The sequence below is a fragment of the Lolium perenne genome, chromosome 6 (assembly GCF_019359855.2).
Source record: "Lolium perenne isolate Kyuss_39 chromosome 6, Kyuss_2.0, whole genome shotgun sequence".
Lineage (NCBI taxonomy): Eukaryota > Viridiplantae > Streptophyta > Magnoliopsida > Poales > Poaceae > Lolium > Lolium perenne.
In genome coordinates this window covers 84,827,255-84,844,756 of record NC_067249.2, presented here as the reverse complement: position 1 = coordinate 84,844,756, position 17,502 = coordinate 84,827,255, and the positions used below count along the sequence as shown (strand labels likewise).

General features: G+C 40.4%; 1 long non-coding RNA gene across 1 annotated transcript; it reads right to left on the bottom strand.

Moving 5' to 3' along the window:
- Positions 1-6,154: 6,154 nt before the first annotated feature.
- On the bottom strand, positions 6,155-10,371 carry LOC127307867 (uncharacterized). Its single transcript, XR_007855939.2, has 3 exons — positions 10,101-10,371; positions 8,543-8,655; positions 6,155-8,252 (listed from the first exon to the last, which is right to left on the bottom strand). It is a non-coding gene; the product is annotated as an uncharacterized lncRNA (long non-coding RNA).
- Between the last annotated feature and the right edge of the window lie 7,131 nt (positions 10,372-17,502).

Below are 17,502 nucleotides of genomic sequence, written 5' to 3'. Positions count from 1 at the left end.
GTCTAGTCGCGCTCGCTAAGTACATGAGTGAGCCAACGATCTGAGAATATCTCAATTGATCTATGGCAATCCTCCGGTTCTTGCGTAGTGTCACACTGGGATCATAAGGTGTTGAAGAAGGCTTGCTATCAATATAGCCGAACCGGCTCAAGATCTTCTCAACATAATGGGATTGCGTTAGAGTAATCCCACTCTCGTTCTTAATCAGCTTGATGTTCAGAATCACATCAGCTTCTCCCAGATCTTTCATATCAAAGCTCTTTGACAAGAAAGACTTGACCTCGTGTATTACTTTCATGTTTGTACCAAAGATCAGAATATCATCCACATACAAACATAGTATAACACCTTCGCCCCCACCATGGCGATAGTAAACGCACTTGTCAGCCTCATTGACAACAAAGCCTACGTGATTAAAGTTCTGTCAAACTTCTCATGCCATTGCTTAGGTGCTTGTTTCAGGCCATATAAAGATTTCAGCAACTTGCACACCTTTCTTTCTTCACCTTTTACTACAAACCCATCAAAGTTGATCCATATAGATTTCCTCTTCCAACTCTCCATTAAGGAAAGCTGTCTTTACGTCCATTTGATGAACGATAAGACCATAGGAGGCAGCCATGGATAGTAGTACTCGAATGGTGGTAAGTCTAGCGACAGGTGAATAGGTGCCGAAGTAATCTTCGCCTTCTCTCTGTGTGTAGCCTTTCGCTACAAGCCGCGCCTTGTACTTTTCAATAGTACCATCAGGTCTTAGCTTCTTCTTGAACACCCATTTGCAGCCTACAGGCTTGCATCCATGGGGTCGTTCTGACAACTCCCAAGTTCCATTAGAAAGAATCGAGTCCATCTCATTATGGACAGCTTCTTTCCGATCATCTCGCATCTGGAGATGCATATGCCTCTCGCAATGGACGTGGGAGTATCATCCACAAGGTACACAATGAAATCATCACCAAAGGATTTTTCAATCCTTCGTCTCTTGCTCCGTTTAGGAGCTTCATTGTCATCCTTCTCGTTAACATTCTCATGTGATTGTTCAAAATACTCATTAGATGTCTTGGACTCAGAACTATCTCGGTAGAAATTCTAGCAATGCTATGCATATCTTTCATAGGAAACATATTCTCAAAAAAAGTTGCATCACGAGATTCCATAATAGTATCAACATGCATATCGTGCACCTCGGATTGAACTACTAAAAATCTATATCCTACACTCCGCGGAGCATAACCTAGAAAGATACAATCCACTGTCTTTGGTCCAAGTTTGCGCTTCTTATTAATTGGAATATTGACTTTCGCCAAACATCCCCATGTGCGCAAATATGAAAGTGATGGTTTTCTCCCAGCCCACTCCTCGTAAGGGGTTTTATCTTTATTCTTGTTAGGAACTCTATTCAGGACATGACATGAAGTCAACAAAGCCTCCCCCCACCATGCCTTTGATAAACTAGCAGTGGCTAACATGGAATTCACCAAGTCAGTCAGCGTGCGGTTTTTCCTCTCGGCAACCCCGTTTGATTGGGGTGAATAGGGAGGCGTCCTCTCATGAATAATGCCATGTTCCTCACAGAATTCATCAAAGATTTTAGGAAAATATTCGCCACCACGATCCGACCTAAGACGCTTGATCTTTCTCTCTAGTTGATTTTCAACTTCGGCCTTATAAATTTTAAAGTAGTCTAAAGCTTCATCTTTAGTTCGCAACAAATAAACATAGCAGAATCTAGTCGCATCATCAATCAATGTCATGAAATATCTCTTTCCACCTTTTGTCAACACACCATTCATCTCGCATAGATCAGAATGTATGAGTTCTAGAGGTGCCAGTTTCTCTCCTCGGCCGCCTTGTGAGGCTTCCGAGGTTGCTTTGATTGCACACAACTATGGCACTTAGAACCTTTGGCAATGGTGAAATTCGGAATTAAACTTAAACTGGATAGCCGAGACATTAAACCAAAATTAATGTGACATAAACGAGAATGCCAAACACTGGTATCATCACTAACATTGCCACAAATATGGTTCACAGACTTATTACTGAAATCAGAAAGCGAAAAGCGGAACAAGCCTCCGCACTCACAGCCTTTACCAATAAATTGTCCAAACTTGGAAACAACTACTTTATTCGACTCTAAAACAACCTTAAACCCATCTCTGCATAGAAGGGAGCCGCTAACGAGATTCTTGTCCATAGTAGGGACATGCTGCACGTTCCTCAGCTGCACGATCTTCCCCGAAGTGAACTTCAGATCTACCGTGCCAACACCACGAACAGAAGCATGTGACCCATTCCCCATCAAGACGGAAGAATCCCGGGCGACCTGGTAAGAAGTGAACATGGATATGTCAGCACACACATGAACATTAGCACCTGTATCAATCCACCAACATGGAGATTGAAATACCGAAAGAACAGTAAAGAGATTACCGTACCCATCAGCATTGCTAGCGGTCACCATGTTGACTTGCCTCCCCTTTTTCTTGCGGTCTGCCCTCTCTGGACAGTCCTTAGAAAAGTGGCCAGCCTCTCCACAGGTAAAGCAGCTCAGATCTGCTTTGTTTATCATCTTCTTCTTCTTGAAGGTTGTAGTCTTCATAGGCTTATTGAAGGAGGGCTTATTATTCCCTTTGTTCTTGCTGTAGGGTTTCTTCTGCACCATGTTGGCGCTAGACTGACCCTCTCCTTTCTCAGTATTATCCTTAGCCCGAGCTTTCTCCTCAACATCAAGAGACGCTATCAGATTTTCAACTGATATCTCCTGTCTCTTGTGTTTGAGAGTTGTGGCAAAGTTCCTCCATGAAGGGGGCAACTTAGCGATGATGCATCCAGCCACAAACTTGTCAGGTAAGGCACACTTAAGGAGTTCAAGCTCTTTCGCAATGCACTGTATCTCATGAGCTTGTTCGACTACAGAATGGTTGTTTACCATCCTGATGTCATGGAAGCTCTCCATGATGTACAGTTCACTACCTGCATCGGTTGCACCGAATTTAGCATTCAGTGCATCCCAGAGCTCTTTACCATCTGTTATGTGCATGTACACATCACACAGACGATCAGCAAGAATACTAAGAACGCATCCGACGAAGAGAGTACTGTTTTCCTTGAACTTGTTCTGATCTTGGTCAGATATAGTTCCTTCAGGTAAACCATCACTAACTTCGAACACTTTCAGATGAGTAAGCCGGAGCATGGCCTTAACTTGCCACCTCTTAAAGTGCACACCGGTGAACTTATCCAGCCTCAGTGCATCAGCAAAACCAGCCATTGTTAACTTAGGAAATTGCCTACAATTAGGTTTTTGGATTGTTGGATAATTAGGCACAATTTCCATGATTAATTCCAGAATATAAAACATGATGGCAGCAACTACTAACATGTGAAACTCAAACATACTAGATGCATTAATCAACATGAGTAGCAGCAGCGCAAACGATAAAGCATCCATCGCTAAACAGATCGAGATATGTCGCACGTACCGATCTGGTGGAGGTGACGGTGGAGGTGTAGCAGATGATGTCGCAGCAGTAACGTTGTTGATGACAACGTTGTTGATGACGGGGACGACGGGTCGAAGTAGACGGCGTTGAAGACGACGGTAGGCAGCACCGCCCGACTTGGACGGAAGGCGACCCGTGATGAAGAGCTTGAGCAGTCGCGCAGAGCGCTTCCCAAAAACCTAATTCGCCCTCTCCCGTACAGGATCGCAAGGACGAGCGGTTCCGGAGACCTGCTCTCCCGTTCGCCGATGCACGTTGGCTCGCGGGATGGAGTAGGCTACGATGGCGGCGCAAGCAGAGAGAGGTGGAAACCCTAATTCGTGTATATCGATGATAGTTCTGCGGTAGCCGGGCAGGAGATTATATAGGCTCGGGAAACCCTGGGCAACGTGGGCCACGCCCACGTCGCACGAACGTTTCGAGTCGGTTACAGATAGCCCACGATCCGGGAGCGACCCGAACCGACTAACTGCGACGCGTCCGTCTAAGACTCTGTTCGTTTTCCTGAGCTGCAAAAAGTAAGGAAAGTCTCGGCTCGAGGCTCAATCCACTCACCACGAGCGCGGTGACGTGACGTGACGTGACGTGACGTGACGTGACGTGACGAGCGAGGAGGAGGAGCGCGCGTGTAGCACTCCTATTCTCACTCACTTACTAGTGGTGGAACAACCCACCTTATAAGGTGGTCTAACTTCCTCCCAACTTTCCATGTGGGACTAAACTTCCCAACTCTTGCCACTCCCTAGTGAGCTGCCACCAACTTGGGCTCAAACTCACAAGGCTGCCACTATGTGGGCTTTGAGATTTATAGGAAAAACTGAAATCTAATTTGGGCCACTAAAAGTGGGCCCAATATTTCAACAACAAATGCAATTGTTGTGCTGCATATTAGTTACTGCTGAGTCTTTGCAAACTTTGAGTTGAGCAAGTTAGTTGCTGCAATTATGATGCAATCCCTGTGTGTTCTTTTGGCTGAAACTGCAGAGTTCGATTCAGTTTATGTTAGTACTATCATTGTTCATGGTGTTGCCAATTAGTTGCCATTAATTCAAGCCAACATTCCCCTGAAATGTCAGGTCCACTCTTCTCTTTCCTCTCTTTTTTGGCCCGCAAATAACTTTAAATGTCACTGTTAAATCTCTGAATCTGAAATGCATAGCCCTACACTCAGTAGCACAGTACTATGCATTGCAACAAAGTAGAGTAGATGTCTAGCGGCTGGTGATGGGCAAATGCAGGATTACCTGACATTGAGTGGTGGCCATTGGAGTACTACATGTGACGCTCATTGGACAATAATGTTAAACAATTTTTGCTACTCACCCATTCGTTTTGGCTTAGAAATTGTATTGATTATAATTCGGTTGCTGTCATTATTGGCTTTGTGCCCTCCTTATTATCATCTTGCACATTTTGTATATTTCTCCGGAGATGAAATTAGATGCTATGGTCCTTTTTTGATGTTTGCATTTGCCTAAATAGCCAGGAATTAGTCACATATATGGGTGCATTCTGAATGGTGAGAAGATGCATGTTATGGCATACATGATTCCATGATCTGCAATAATAGTGCAATATGTAGTTCTGGTAATATTATTCAGTTTTACTCTTGGGAAACATATACGGGCAATAGTAGCAGAGTAGTTTACATGCTCGCACTCTGTTCTGCTCTTGGTAGGCGGTCTTTGTTGATGACACCTTTGTAGAAAAGGTCATGCCTGATAATTCATGGATATATTGGCATTGACCTTTTATGTTTCAATTGATATCTTTGCCCTAACTAGAACTGCATCTATCTAAGGTGAAAGTTCCACATGTATTCTTTGTTTCGTGCTTCTCCTAGATGTTGACGGAACGGCAGGTTCTAAAGGGAGGTTGGGAGCCTATCCATTTGACATTGTGACTGATATGTTCAGAGGAGTACAGAAAAATAAAGCTAATTAATTAAGAATGATAACGTATGATGTAGGCATGCATACGTTACAATTAATCCTGCGATAGTGTGAAGCTAACCAATGTGAAGCAGTCCACACGAACTCGTGTGTTTCGATGTTTAATTCAGTTGCGTTGCAAAATCAAGTGTGGCAACTACTTCTGTCAGGTTTTCTCATGCAATTGTTGTTAATTAGGAGTCATCAACAAATATTAAGACGTCTTCATATATTCTGCTAGAGAAGACGTGTTAGATGGCCAGTCTACTTAAAGAGTTGCAAAACCTGTTAAATTGACATAGATAGTTGTGTTCAATGTAGCCAACTAAGGGCATGCCTAACACATGGGGCTTTTTTATCACCACGTGAATTTATTAAAAAAAACACTAGAAGTTTGGGTTCTTAGTTTTGTTATTAAATAAAGCTCAATATCTTCAGCTCTGGTTCTTGAATTATCAAATACTAGCAATGACCGGCGCGGCGGCACGTCGCGCCCGGAATGTGGCTTTGAGTTGAAGAATAAACTATGGTATTTTTTAAGAATGCATTGCATAGTTTTGTAAAACTGCTAATTTGTCACTTTCACTAATATTCAGAAGGGTCATGAGAGAAATCAACCATAGAGCAGACATATAGATGCACCGTACACACAATACATGATGGATGTATTAATGTGCAGATTAGCTGATATGTTTGTATATCGTCATAATTTTGATTACACCATCGAGCATAGATGGAACAATACAATTAAATATAAAACATGACACACATTTGATAATAACCAGAGCCTAAAAACACAGTAGAACACCATGCTGGGATGATTATTTGATTCTTTCTACTTGCAAAACCATGAGTACTTGTCAAGTTGTCCTTGCAATCAAGGGATAGGACGATGATTTCCATGCATTTGCCTATTATGTTAAGGAACATCACCACATGTGACCTCCTTGAGGAAGGCTCGGCTTCGGCATCATTTGGGCAGCTGACATCTATCCAGTCGAGAAGACGCTCTCCTTCCTTCTGTGTCTACTTCTTTCTGGTAGGAAGCATAGACGGCTTGCATGGCTTTGGTATCTAAGTTTCAACTGGACCGACTCCTCAGGGTATGCCTGATATGTGATTTTTTCTTTGGTCTCTAGCATGAGCTCGCCTATTCAAATCAAGGCCCCAACCATTTCATGGAAATAGGGTATCTAGAAACAATGTAGAAATACAATTCGCAAGTGTAGTGCGGAGGCATATGACGTTATTAACTTGGCCTCTGTTTGGACATGGATAGAGTGTTGCATGCCTATAATAAAATGAGGATAAAGTTAGCTTATTTTATTATGATAGCATGGCACAGAAAGTAGGATGCATAAAGCTGAATTATTATAAATAACCAAGTGAAGATGTAGATGGTTACATATTGTTTTTGACAATAAGCAAGCCAAGGTTCTAGTTTTCAGAAGATACCTCTTGGTCATCGACAATAATGTCTAGATTGTATGGCTGTTGTTGAGTTGTTTGAACCATGTATTCATGCAAACAACACATTATTGGCATCATGGAGGTGAGAAATCTTTCAGCATGGACGTTTGCATGATTATTCTTCCAACAGTTTTAGCATCGATACTCATAAATCAAAATCACAAGCTAGACAATGCGGTGAGAAGATGTATTTTGCTTAATCTAAATGAAAGTTAAGAACTGAAACAACTTGATTTGATAAATAAATAGAGAAGAGGAAAAATATGAAGAAAGGAGAAACAAAAGAGAAAATATACATAACCAAGGTGATAAAGGATCAAGTCGTGCAATGCCTCACCTACAACTGAAACAATGACATTCACACTATTGTTTTACCGTTAGGGAAAGAAGTGTCTTGTACCATGCCAAATCATGTTATAAAATGATAATGCTTGAAAACATTTCAGTGGCATACCTTAGACACAATGCATAACTTATATGTGATATAATGATGCACAAAGGGAACCCTCCGCTGGAATTAATACCCACGGTGACTGGATCATTTTCGTGGAAACCTAAGCTAGCTAGATGTGCTTCCAAACTCTCTAATTGCTTAAGAGAACAAAATAGGCCAGATTGGGTTACCATCAGTACTAAAACTTTTGCAAACTGGCATGTACAAAATTTACTGCACGTGTTTCCTTTATACTTTTTCAAACCGGCATGTACAAAATTTACTTTATGTGTTTAGTACTAAGCTCAACTGATGCATGATTCGTTTGCAAATCGGCATGATTCTTTTCTTCCTGATTGGGTTACCTCTCTCTACCTCTTGCTGCTTAGTACCAAGGTCAACTGATGCATGATTCTTTTCTTCCGCATACTGCATTGGTCCTTGGATTTGATATAACACAGTTAGATTTCAAATTTCATAGCATGTAAGAATAATTAATTGTCAAATCTGATCAAGACTATGAACTACAAACATCCAATGCTACGCATATAATAAACCACACATAGATGCAGTCTGCTCTAATTCTGGATCCACATACATGCCAGACTAAAACATAAGAATAGCATACGGCACTATATATACCTACTGATTTTTTTGAGAGGATCTGCATTTGAACATATATGGATTTTTTGAGAGCAACTGCACTTAAACATATATGGCGCTCCTTGCCAACGCTAAATGATGATGCCTTACCGGTAGGTAATGTTGAAGTTTGGTACCTGAATGGAGTGTGGCCTGGAGTAATCAATAGTTGACACAACAATACCTAGAGTGCAATATATCTTCAAGCAATCATTTTTAAGGAAGTAAGATGTCTCGAGAGCAGTTCGCTGAATGACCTGTTTGTAACCCCTGAAATGAGGAACTAATATTAGAATCCAGAGTGTATTACAAAACTTTCTAAAGAATGAACACCTCACTTCAGTTTAAAATATTATGGTTTGGTAGTTGCATTATAAGTAAGTTTAATATTCTATCTTGAAAATAAGAAACTGTAGTACACTTTTTTCTCCAATACCGCTGTCAACCTGACTGGTCGGAAAGTTTCATCCAAATCTTGACTCAAAATTTGATTTTGGGGGTGGATAAACTGAAAAGCTACAAATTATTGCAGTTGTTACTTAAGAGCATTCAAACCATACCTGTAGCCTTCCTAGGGAAGTACCTTATCACGCCTAGAAGTTCAGCTTTGTGGTGAAATCATGACCATTGCTCGGCAGGGAAATCTAGGAAGAGAAGCACTCTTCACTGGACTCTAAAAACATCTGAGTTGCTTAGATATCAGTTCTATCCTTCTACAAAAGGGCTCTCTGAAATACATTATTACCAAAATCTATATTAAAAAGGGTATGCTATCACAGATATTAAAAAATCTATATTAAAAAGGCTATGCTATCACAAATATTAAGAGACTGCCTACTAAGCTCTACCCACAGATCATACTGCATACTAGGATTGAAATAGTAAAATTCTGCAACAAAATGGTTGACATAACATGTAGATCAGTTTGGCACATGTTTTTTGAGTCGCGACTCAAAAGTGAGTCGCCCGAGGCTGCGACTCATGTATAGTCGACCAGAAAAGTTGTATAGTCGCCATAAGTCGATGTATAGTCGCGAGACGCCGTGATTTTTGGAAAACGACTCGGCGACTATACAACGACTATTCAGCGACTATACAATCTCCTGCTGGGGTCACAATTCCGGAGGCACATGAGTCTATATGAGCAATATGTGCATTGGAAAATATTGATGTTAATATACCTATATGAGCAATATCCACGAGGAAATAAGGTAAAAAAAAGTCAAATAATGTCCTCTTGGATAATATATTGCTGCCAATTCAGAAAATTGGGTGTAGAACAGATAATGCATAGGAATTTTTGGTGATCTCATATTTTAGTCAAAATGGTCTTTATAGGGATGATTAATGGCTTTTTACAGGGAAATACTGCTATGGTTTTGGTGGTCTCATCTCTCAATCTGAGGGACCTCTATAGAGATGATTAAGTAACTTTGTCACACAGTAAAATCTATGGTAATTAGCAGTTCTAGTACACAAATATATGAATAAGAATATGGCGGTGCCACAGAAGCAATTCGTTAGCATCTCCAGCTTTGGTGCTCGGACCTACAGGAATGAAATCTCCTCATATGGAATTTTTTTTTGGAGCAATTCACTTCAACAACTACGTCCTATGCTAGAAGAGGTGTGCTATAGAAGCGAAGAAAAACATACACATATACTACTTTTGATGTCTGTGAAAAGATATCTTCAGTGATATAATCTTTCGCTGTTGGGAGATTGCAGAACCTATCATATGATCTATCATCAGAAGCTCCATCTGTGATAATCAATACAGACATAGATAACAGACCCGACAAAAAATGGGGAAAAGCCTCTTATAGTGAAGATGGTTGCAACGCTTCCAACATCGGAATCAGGAATAGAGAGCACAGCTTGAAAGCATTAGAACAAATCTCTGTTCTCCAAAATTATTATGAACCAATCTACAACATGGATAGTCGTACATAGTCAATCTGCATTGTCAGATGATTATCTGACCATTACCATGTACTAACATCAGGAATATGTTCTAGGTTGAATCTCAACACAATAGATACATACACAACGACTGCAAGACTAAATCATGAAAAATTCATGGACCATAGGAAAAATGGAAAGGCCTAACGCAGGTACCTTTCTTGTCTCCAGCTTGTTGAAGACATCCTAGAGAACCTTGTAGTTACGGACCATATTGTTCTCTGTCTTTGCATCAAGACCACGTACAGAACACCCCAGAAATAGGCATCATGGTGATCTAAGGCACCGAACTCTAAACCCAACGTGAGACATCAAAACTCTCTTAATAACCTTGTGTATCTGCACCACTCGAGGGTGAACCATATCCAGCAGCTGGAACTACATGGCACCACCTACAGCGAGATAAAAGTCACCAAATCGAAACCAAAATAAAATCTTGAACCAGATGTAATTGCAGTGTACCGTCAATTTTGTATTGTTGTAGCTCTCAAAATCACACAAAGAAACTTGAAGAAATTAGTTCTTAGTTCTTATGAGCATAACATCAAACATGTAGATGCAATAAACTCACAAAGAAGTAGGCACAAAAATTTGAGAATCTGTACGGGCTCATCCACTAACAGAGAGAGAAAGGACCAAGACATTGGTAGGGAGGAGTAATAGTAGAGAGAGTAGCTAGTAGCAGGGGATGCCCAAGACAACAGCTAGTAGTAGGCAACTTACAATTTTTTGCATGGACGCGGAGGTAGAGCCCGGAGACGGCGGCGGTGCATCCGCGCGCAGGTGGCGTCAAACGAGTGGAGAAGGGGCTGAGCGGTGTGCTGGTGAGGCTCCCGCCTGCGAGAAGTGGCCGGAGACAGGAGCAAGGCATATTCGTACTTGGGGAGCCGCGCCGGCCAGAGGCGGCGGGGAGCATGGCGGCAGCTGTTCGTCGGAAGGATGAGTTGCTGCGTCGAGGAGGGAACTCGAGCATGGAGCGGTAGGGGCGGCCAGGTCCGGGATGAACATGGCTGGACGTCTCATCGCCGACGACCTCCACTCAAGTTGTAGAAATTGTGTGGAGATATTCATTGGACGATACAAGACATGGTGGAGATTGGGGAGAGAAGAATAGGATGGGCCATCTCGATTATTCCACGGGAGGAGCCACCGTTCTGACCAATTCTCATGGAACCAACAGCTACTGCCCACGTTGGCCCAGCACCGCTCCACCCATGTTTTGGCTACCTCCACCCAAGTGATTTACCAGCACAGCCGACCACCAAAGCACTGGAAAGAAAAGCACATTAGTCTAAATAGCTACACGCAGCGCCCTGCTGCACACGGAAGAACCACCACGGGAACCAGACCATATAAAAGGTGTACGTGTTACCACCACAGTAATTCGAAAGAAGCCTCAAAATTATGAGAAAAATGATGTTGGTTCCCCTATAATATAGTAGTTATATTACAAGAAAGTTGGGATTGGTCAGTTGTTTGATAATTGTTGAGAGTGGCCTTCATTCTCTTATCCAAAGAGTTCATGTTCTACATTTTATTTTCCTAACTGTCTCGTTCGATTTATAAAAAAAATCATGGTACTAAATGTTCTGATGAAAGCATATATTGAACTCGGAGTTACTCAGTGATCTGATCTGTAATGTGTTTTGTTGTTTTGGGATTTTTTATTTAGATATTGGGTTCAAGTGGTACTCAAATAGGGATGTGTTTGTGGCTAGAGAACGTCCTTTGAGGACAATGCTGCTAAGTATCATTTTAGGACCGTTCTAAAACTTTACTTTGTCTTATTTCATCATTTGGTATTTTTAGGACTTCACCAGGGTTTTTCTTTCACATCCATGGTGTTGGCTCCTATAAGTTTCCTTTAAAACATGCACTGTGTGTACCTTTTATCATTTCTTTTACTTTTATAAGATATCTATGTTGTTCAATATTCTGGAAATAGTTCATGTAGTTACATGCATGAACGTTTACCCCATCTTACCCGTTCTATCATGTCTTAGAACATATATAACATCCCTATTATTCAGGCATTTCTCATATTCGTATATTTTGATTATCCGTCTGTAATAGCTTCCAAAAAATATGTAGAAGTTCTTGATACCATACTATTTGTGAGATGATGTCTCTTAATTAAGAGAATTTCTCAATATTTTGAAGGTTTGTTCAACCTACCTATCAATAAATCATTTTCCTCTTTTCTGACACACTTAACCCTTTCTTATATTTGTATCCCTACCATGTATCTTAGAAATTATGTAACATGCTATGCTCTAATTACTAGATACACACCGATAAGCAGTGGATGCTAAAGAATTGTAATTCCTAGATACTAATAAGGCTCCGTTCATATCATTCAGTATTCTACTTATAACAACGATCAATGTGCAAAGTGATATGTGCCACTATTCCTTTAGCCATTTATATTGTTCCATGGAATACAATCATAATGTGCATATTAGTGATACTGTGAAAGTTATGTTTGTTTGTTATTTAAACTGAACATTGTAGCTTCACTTTTCACATATCCTTTTGTAGACCTTTTCTTCTGAAGGCATGCTTAACTATGGATGAGGTCATTTTGATTCATCCATGCTGATTTGAATAATAGATTTGTACCTTTATTAGGTTATGTTTCCTTTCCTCTCCAAGCACTTGAGGAGATATTCTCTTCGCGGACAATAACAGCTGATGGTGCCCTTCGTAAGCCAATAATTTAATTTTGCAGCATCAACAACCAGGTGTTCAGTTATGGATGGTAGTTTTGCCACTGCAGAGCCAGCCAGCCACGAGGCTGAACTCTTGCTATGGTTGTTATTAAAAAGCTCAGTCTGGCCATTTGTTGGTTAATGTATGTTTGCTTCTCTCTACCTATACCATAGAAATTTAGCTATCTCTTAATCTAATACATGTAAGAGACATAGAAAAGATGATGTGATTACCGAGAGGCACTTTAAAATTTGTAGATGTACTAGAATTCAGCTCAAATTACGGTACATCACCTATACATGGGATATCCTCCTTTATACAACATATCACTTGGAGGGCTCAGGTCTTGTTTGATGTTGTGGTCAGTCACACCATTTTCGATATAAAAGAAGTTTGGGAAGGGATATACTTTTTATTGGTGCTTAGCAAAAAAAAATGTAAGGAACTTTATGGATATAATTTTTTTCACGAGATGTTCCATTGTTGTTGTTTTTTTACGTTTGTGTTTGATTTTTTTTGTTCTTCTAGTTTACACAGATTCACCATTTTGTTTGCTTTATGTTTTTCTAGGGGTGCATTACTTCGCTGATGGAAGTGGTTTTATTTGCATATCTATAAACTGATTTGTTAGGTTGTGCCTAAACAGATTGCATGGAAGATGAAAGTAGTATTATTTACATATCTGTAGACCGATTAGTCAGGTTATGTGTACAAATTGCAAAAATTAAATGATAAAATCAAAGAACGGCGCGGCAAGACGCGCAAGGTCCTTCTAGTATATCCTATTGCTGATAGTAGATGGGTTAGTCTTGTGCATTGTGTTCCTAAGAAAGGAGGAATGACTGTTATGCCTAATGATAATGATGAGCTCATCCCTCAAAGAGTAGTTGTAGGGTATAGAATGTGCATTGATTATCGAAAAGTTAATAAAGTTACTAAGAAAGATCATTACCCTTTACCTTTTATTGATCAAATGTTAGAAAGGTTATCTAAAAATACTCATTTTTGCTTTCTTGATGGTTATTCTGGGTTTTCACAAATTGTTGTTAAAACTAAAGATCAAGAGAAAACCACTTTCACTTGTCCCTATGGAACTTATGCTTATAGGCGTATGCCTTTTGGTTTATGTAATGCTCCTGCTACTTTTCAAAGATGCATGTCTGCTATTTTTCATGGCTTTTGTGAAAATATTGTAGAGGTATTCATGGATGATTTTTCTGTCTATGGGAATTCTTTTGATAATTGCTTGCGAAACCTTGATAAAGTTTTGCAGAGATGTGAAGAAACTAACCTTGTTCTTAATTGGGAGAAATGCCACTTTATGGTTAACGAAGGAATTGTATTGGGACATAAAATTTCTGAGAGAGGTATTGAAGTTGATAGAGCTAAAGTTGAAGCAATTGAGAAGATGCCCTATCCGAGGGATGTTAAAGGTATTCGTAGTGTTCTTGGTCATGCTGGGTTTTATAGGAGATTTATTAAAGATTTCTCTAAGATTTCAAAGCCTCTTACTAATCTTCTTCAAAAAGATGTACCTTTTGTTTTTGATGATGATTGTAAGGAAGCTTTTGAAACTCTAAAGAAAGCCTTAACAACTGCTCCAGTAGTTGAACCTCCTGATTGGAATTTACCTTTTGAAATTATGTGTGATGCTAGTGATTTTGCTGTTGGTGCTATTCTAGGATAGCGAGTAGATAAAAAATTGAATGTTATTCATTATGCTAGTAAAACTCTTGATGCTGCTCAAAAAAATTATGCTACAACTGAAAAAGAATTATTAGCTGTAGTTTTTGCTTGTGACAAGTTTAGATCTTATATTGTTGATTCAAAAGTTACGATTCATACTGATCATGTTGCAATTAGATACCTTATGGAAAAGAAAGATGCTAAGCCAAGGCTTATTAGATGGGTGCTTCTTTTGCAAGAATTTGATTTACATATTATAGATAGGAAAGGCGCTGATAATCCTGTTGCTGATAATTTGTCTAGATTGGAAAATATTGCTTATGATCCTGTTCCTGTTAATGATAGTTTTCCAAATGAACAATTGGCTGTAATAAAGGTGAGCTCGCGAGATAGTCCTTGGTATGCTGATTATGCTAACTTTATTGTTTCCAAGTACTTGCCTCCGACCTTTTCAGCTCAGCAAAGGAGGAAATTCTTTTATGACTTGAGGCATTATTTTTGGGATGACCCACACTTATATAAAGAAGGAGTGGATGGTATTATGCGAAGATGTGTTCCCGAATATGAATAACAAGAGATATTGAGTAAGTGTCATGGTAGTGTTTATGGAGGACACCATGCTGGAGATAGAACCGCGCAAAAGGTTCTACAGTCAGGTTTTTATTGACCGACTCTCTTTAAAGATGCAAGGAAGTTTATCTTATCTTGTGATGAATGTCAAAGAGTTGGTAATATCTCTAGACGCAATGAAATGCCTATGAATTATACTCTCGTTATTGAACCATTCGATTGTTGGGGATTTGACTTCATGGGTCCTTTCCCTTCTTCAGAAGGTAACACTCATATACTTGTCGCTGTTGATTACGTTACTAAATGGGTGGAAGCTATACCCACAAAAAGTGCTGATGGTGAGACCTCTTTAAGAATGCTTTTAGATATTATTTTTCCTAGATTTGGAGTTCCTAGATATCTTATGACTGATGGAGGTTCTCATTTTATTCATGGTGGTTTTAGAAAAACTCTTGCTAAATATGGTATTAATCATAGGATTGCTTCCGCTTATCATCCTCAAACTAGTGGGCAAGTAGAATTATCAAATAGAGAGATTAAATCTATCTTGCAAAAGACTGTTAATAAATCTAGAAAGAACTGGGCTAGTAAATTGAAGGAAGCACTATGGGCTTATAGAACTGCTTATAAGAATCCTATGGGGATGTCACCTTATAAAATGGTTTATGGGAAAGCTTGTCATTTACCTTTAGAACTAGAGCACAAAGCTTATTGGGTTGTGAGAGAACTAAATAAAGATCCTAAACTTGCCGGTAAGAAAAGATTGCTACAATTGAGTTCTCTAGATGAATGGAGAAGTGAAGCTTATGAAAATGCTAAACTTTTTAAGGAGAAAGTTAAGAAATGGCACGATAGAAGAATTATCAAAAGAGAATTTAATGTTGGGGATAAAGTCCTATTGTATCGGTCTCGTCTCAGATTTTTTGCAGGGAAATTGCTCTCAAAATGGGAAGGACCATATGTCATTGTGGAGGTGTATCGTTCAGGGGCAATTAAGATTGGTTCTCTGAAAGGTGATGCCACACAAGTAGTGAATGGACAAAGGCTCAAGAACTATATTTCTGGAGATTCTTATAATGAAGATGTTGATGTTATTCGAGTGGTGACTCCGGAAGCTTTCATCAAAGGTCAAATTGATAGTTCTGTAGAGTTCGACTTTGAATAGGTAACAGTTCTGGTAATAAAAGTCCGCGTTTAACTTTCTGAACAATGTTTTTGCTATTTTTGGAAAATATGAAAAATTACGAGATCGAAACGGAGTGGAGGAGACGCACAAGGGCGTGCCCCCATAGGCCGGCGCGGGCCCCTGATACGTCTCCAACGTATCGATAATTTCTTATGTTCCATGCCACATTATTGATGTTATCTACATGTTTTATGCACACTTTATGTCATATTCGTGCACTTTCTGGAACTAACCTATTAACAAGATGCGGAAGTGCCAGTTGCTGTTTTCTGCTGTTTTTGGTTTCAGAAATCCTAGTAAAGAAATATTCTCGGAATTGGACGAAATCAACGCCCAGGGTCCTATTTTGCCACGAAGCTTCCAGAAGACCGAAGAGTCAACGAAGTGGGGCCACGGGGCAGCCAAACCATAGGGCGGCGCGGCCCAGGCCTTGGCCGCGCCGACCTGTGGTGTGGGGCCCTCGTGCCCCTTCCTGACCTGCCCTTCCGCCTACTTAAAGCCTCCGTCGCGAAACCCCCAGTACCGAGAGCCACGATACGGAAAACCTTACTGAGACGCCGCCGCCGCCAATCCCATCTCGGGGGATTCTGGAGATCTCCTCCGGCACCCTGCCGGAGAGGGGATTCATCTCCCGGAGGACTCTACACCGCCATGGTCGCCTCCGGAGTGATGTGTGAGTAGTTCACCCCTGGACTATGGGTCCATAGCAGTAGCTAGATGGTTGTCTTCTCCCCATTGTGCTTCATTGTCGGATCTTGTGAGCTGCCTAACATGATCAAGATCATCTATCTGTAATTCTATATGTTGCGTTTGTTGGGATCCGATGAATAGAGAATACTCGTTATGTTGATTATCAAAGTTATGTCTATGTGTTGTTTATGATCTTGCATGCTCTCCGTTATTAGTAGAGGCTCTGGCCAAGTTGATGCTAGTAACTCCAAGAGGGAGTATTTATGCTCGATAGTGGGTTCATGTCTCCGTGAATGCAGGACGATGTGAGAAAGTTCTAAGATTATGGATGTGCTGTTGCCACTAGGGATAAAACATTGATGCTATGTCTAAGGATGTAGTTATTGATTACATTACGCGCAATACTTAATGCAATTGTCTGTTGTTAGCAACTTAATACTGGAGGGGGTTCGGATGATAACCTGAAGGTGGACTTTTTAGGCATAGATGCATGCTGGATAGCGGTCTATGTACTTTGTCGTAATGCCCAATTAAATCTCACAATACTCATCATAATATGTATGTGCATGGTCATGCCCTCTCTATTTGTCAATTGCCCAACTGTAATTTGTTCACCCAACATGCTGTTTATCTTATGGGAGAGACACCTCTAGTGAACTGTGGACCCCGGTCCAATTCTCTTTACTGAAATACAATCTACTGCAATACCTGTTCTAC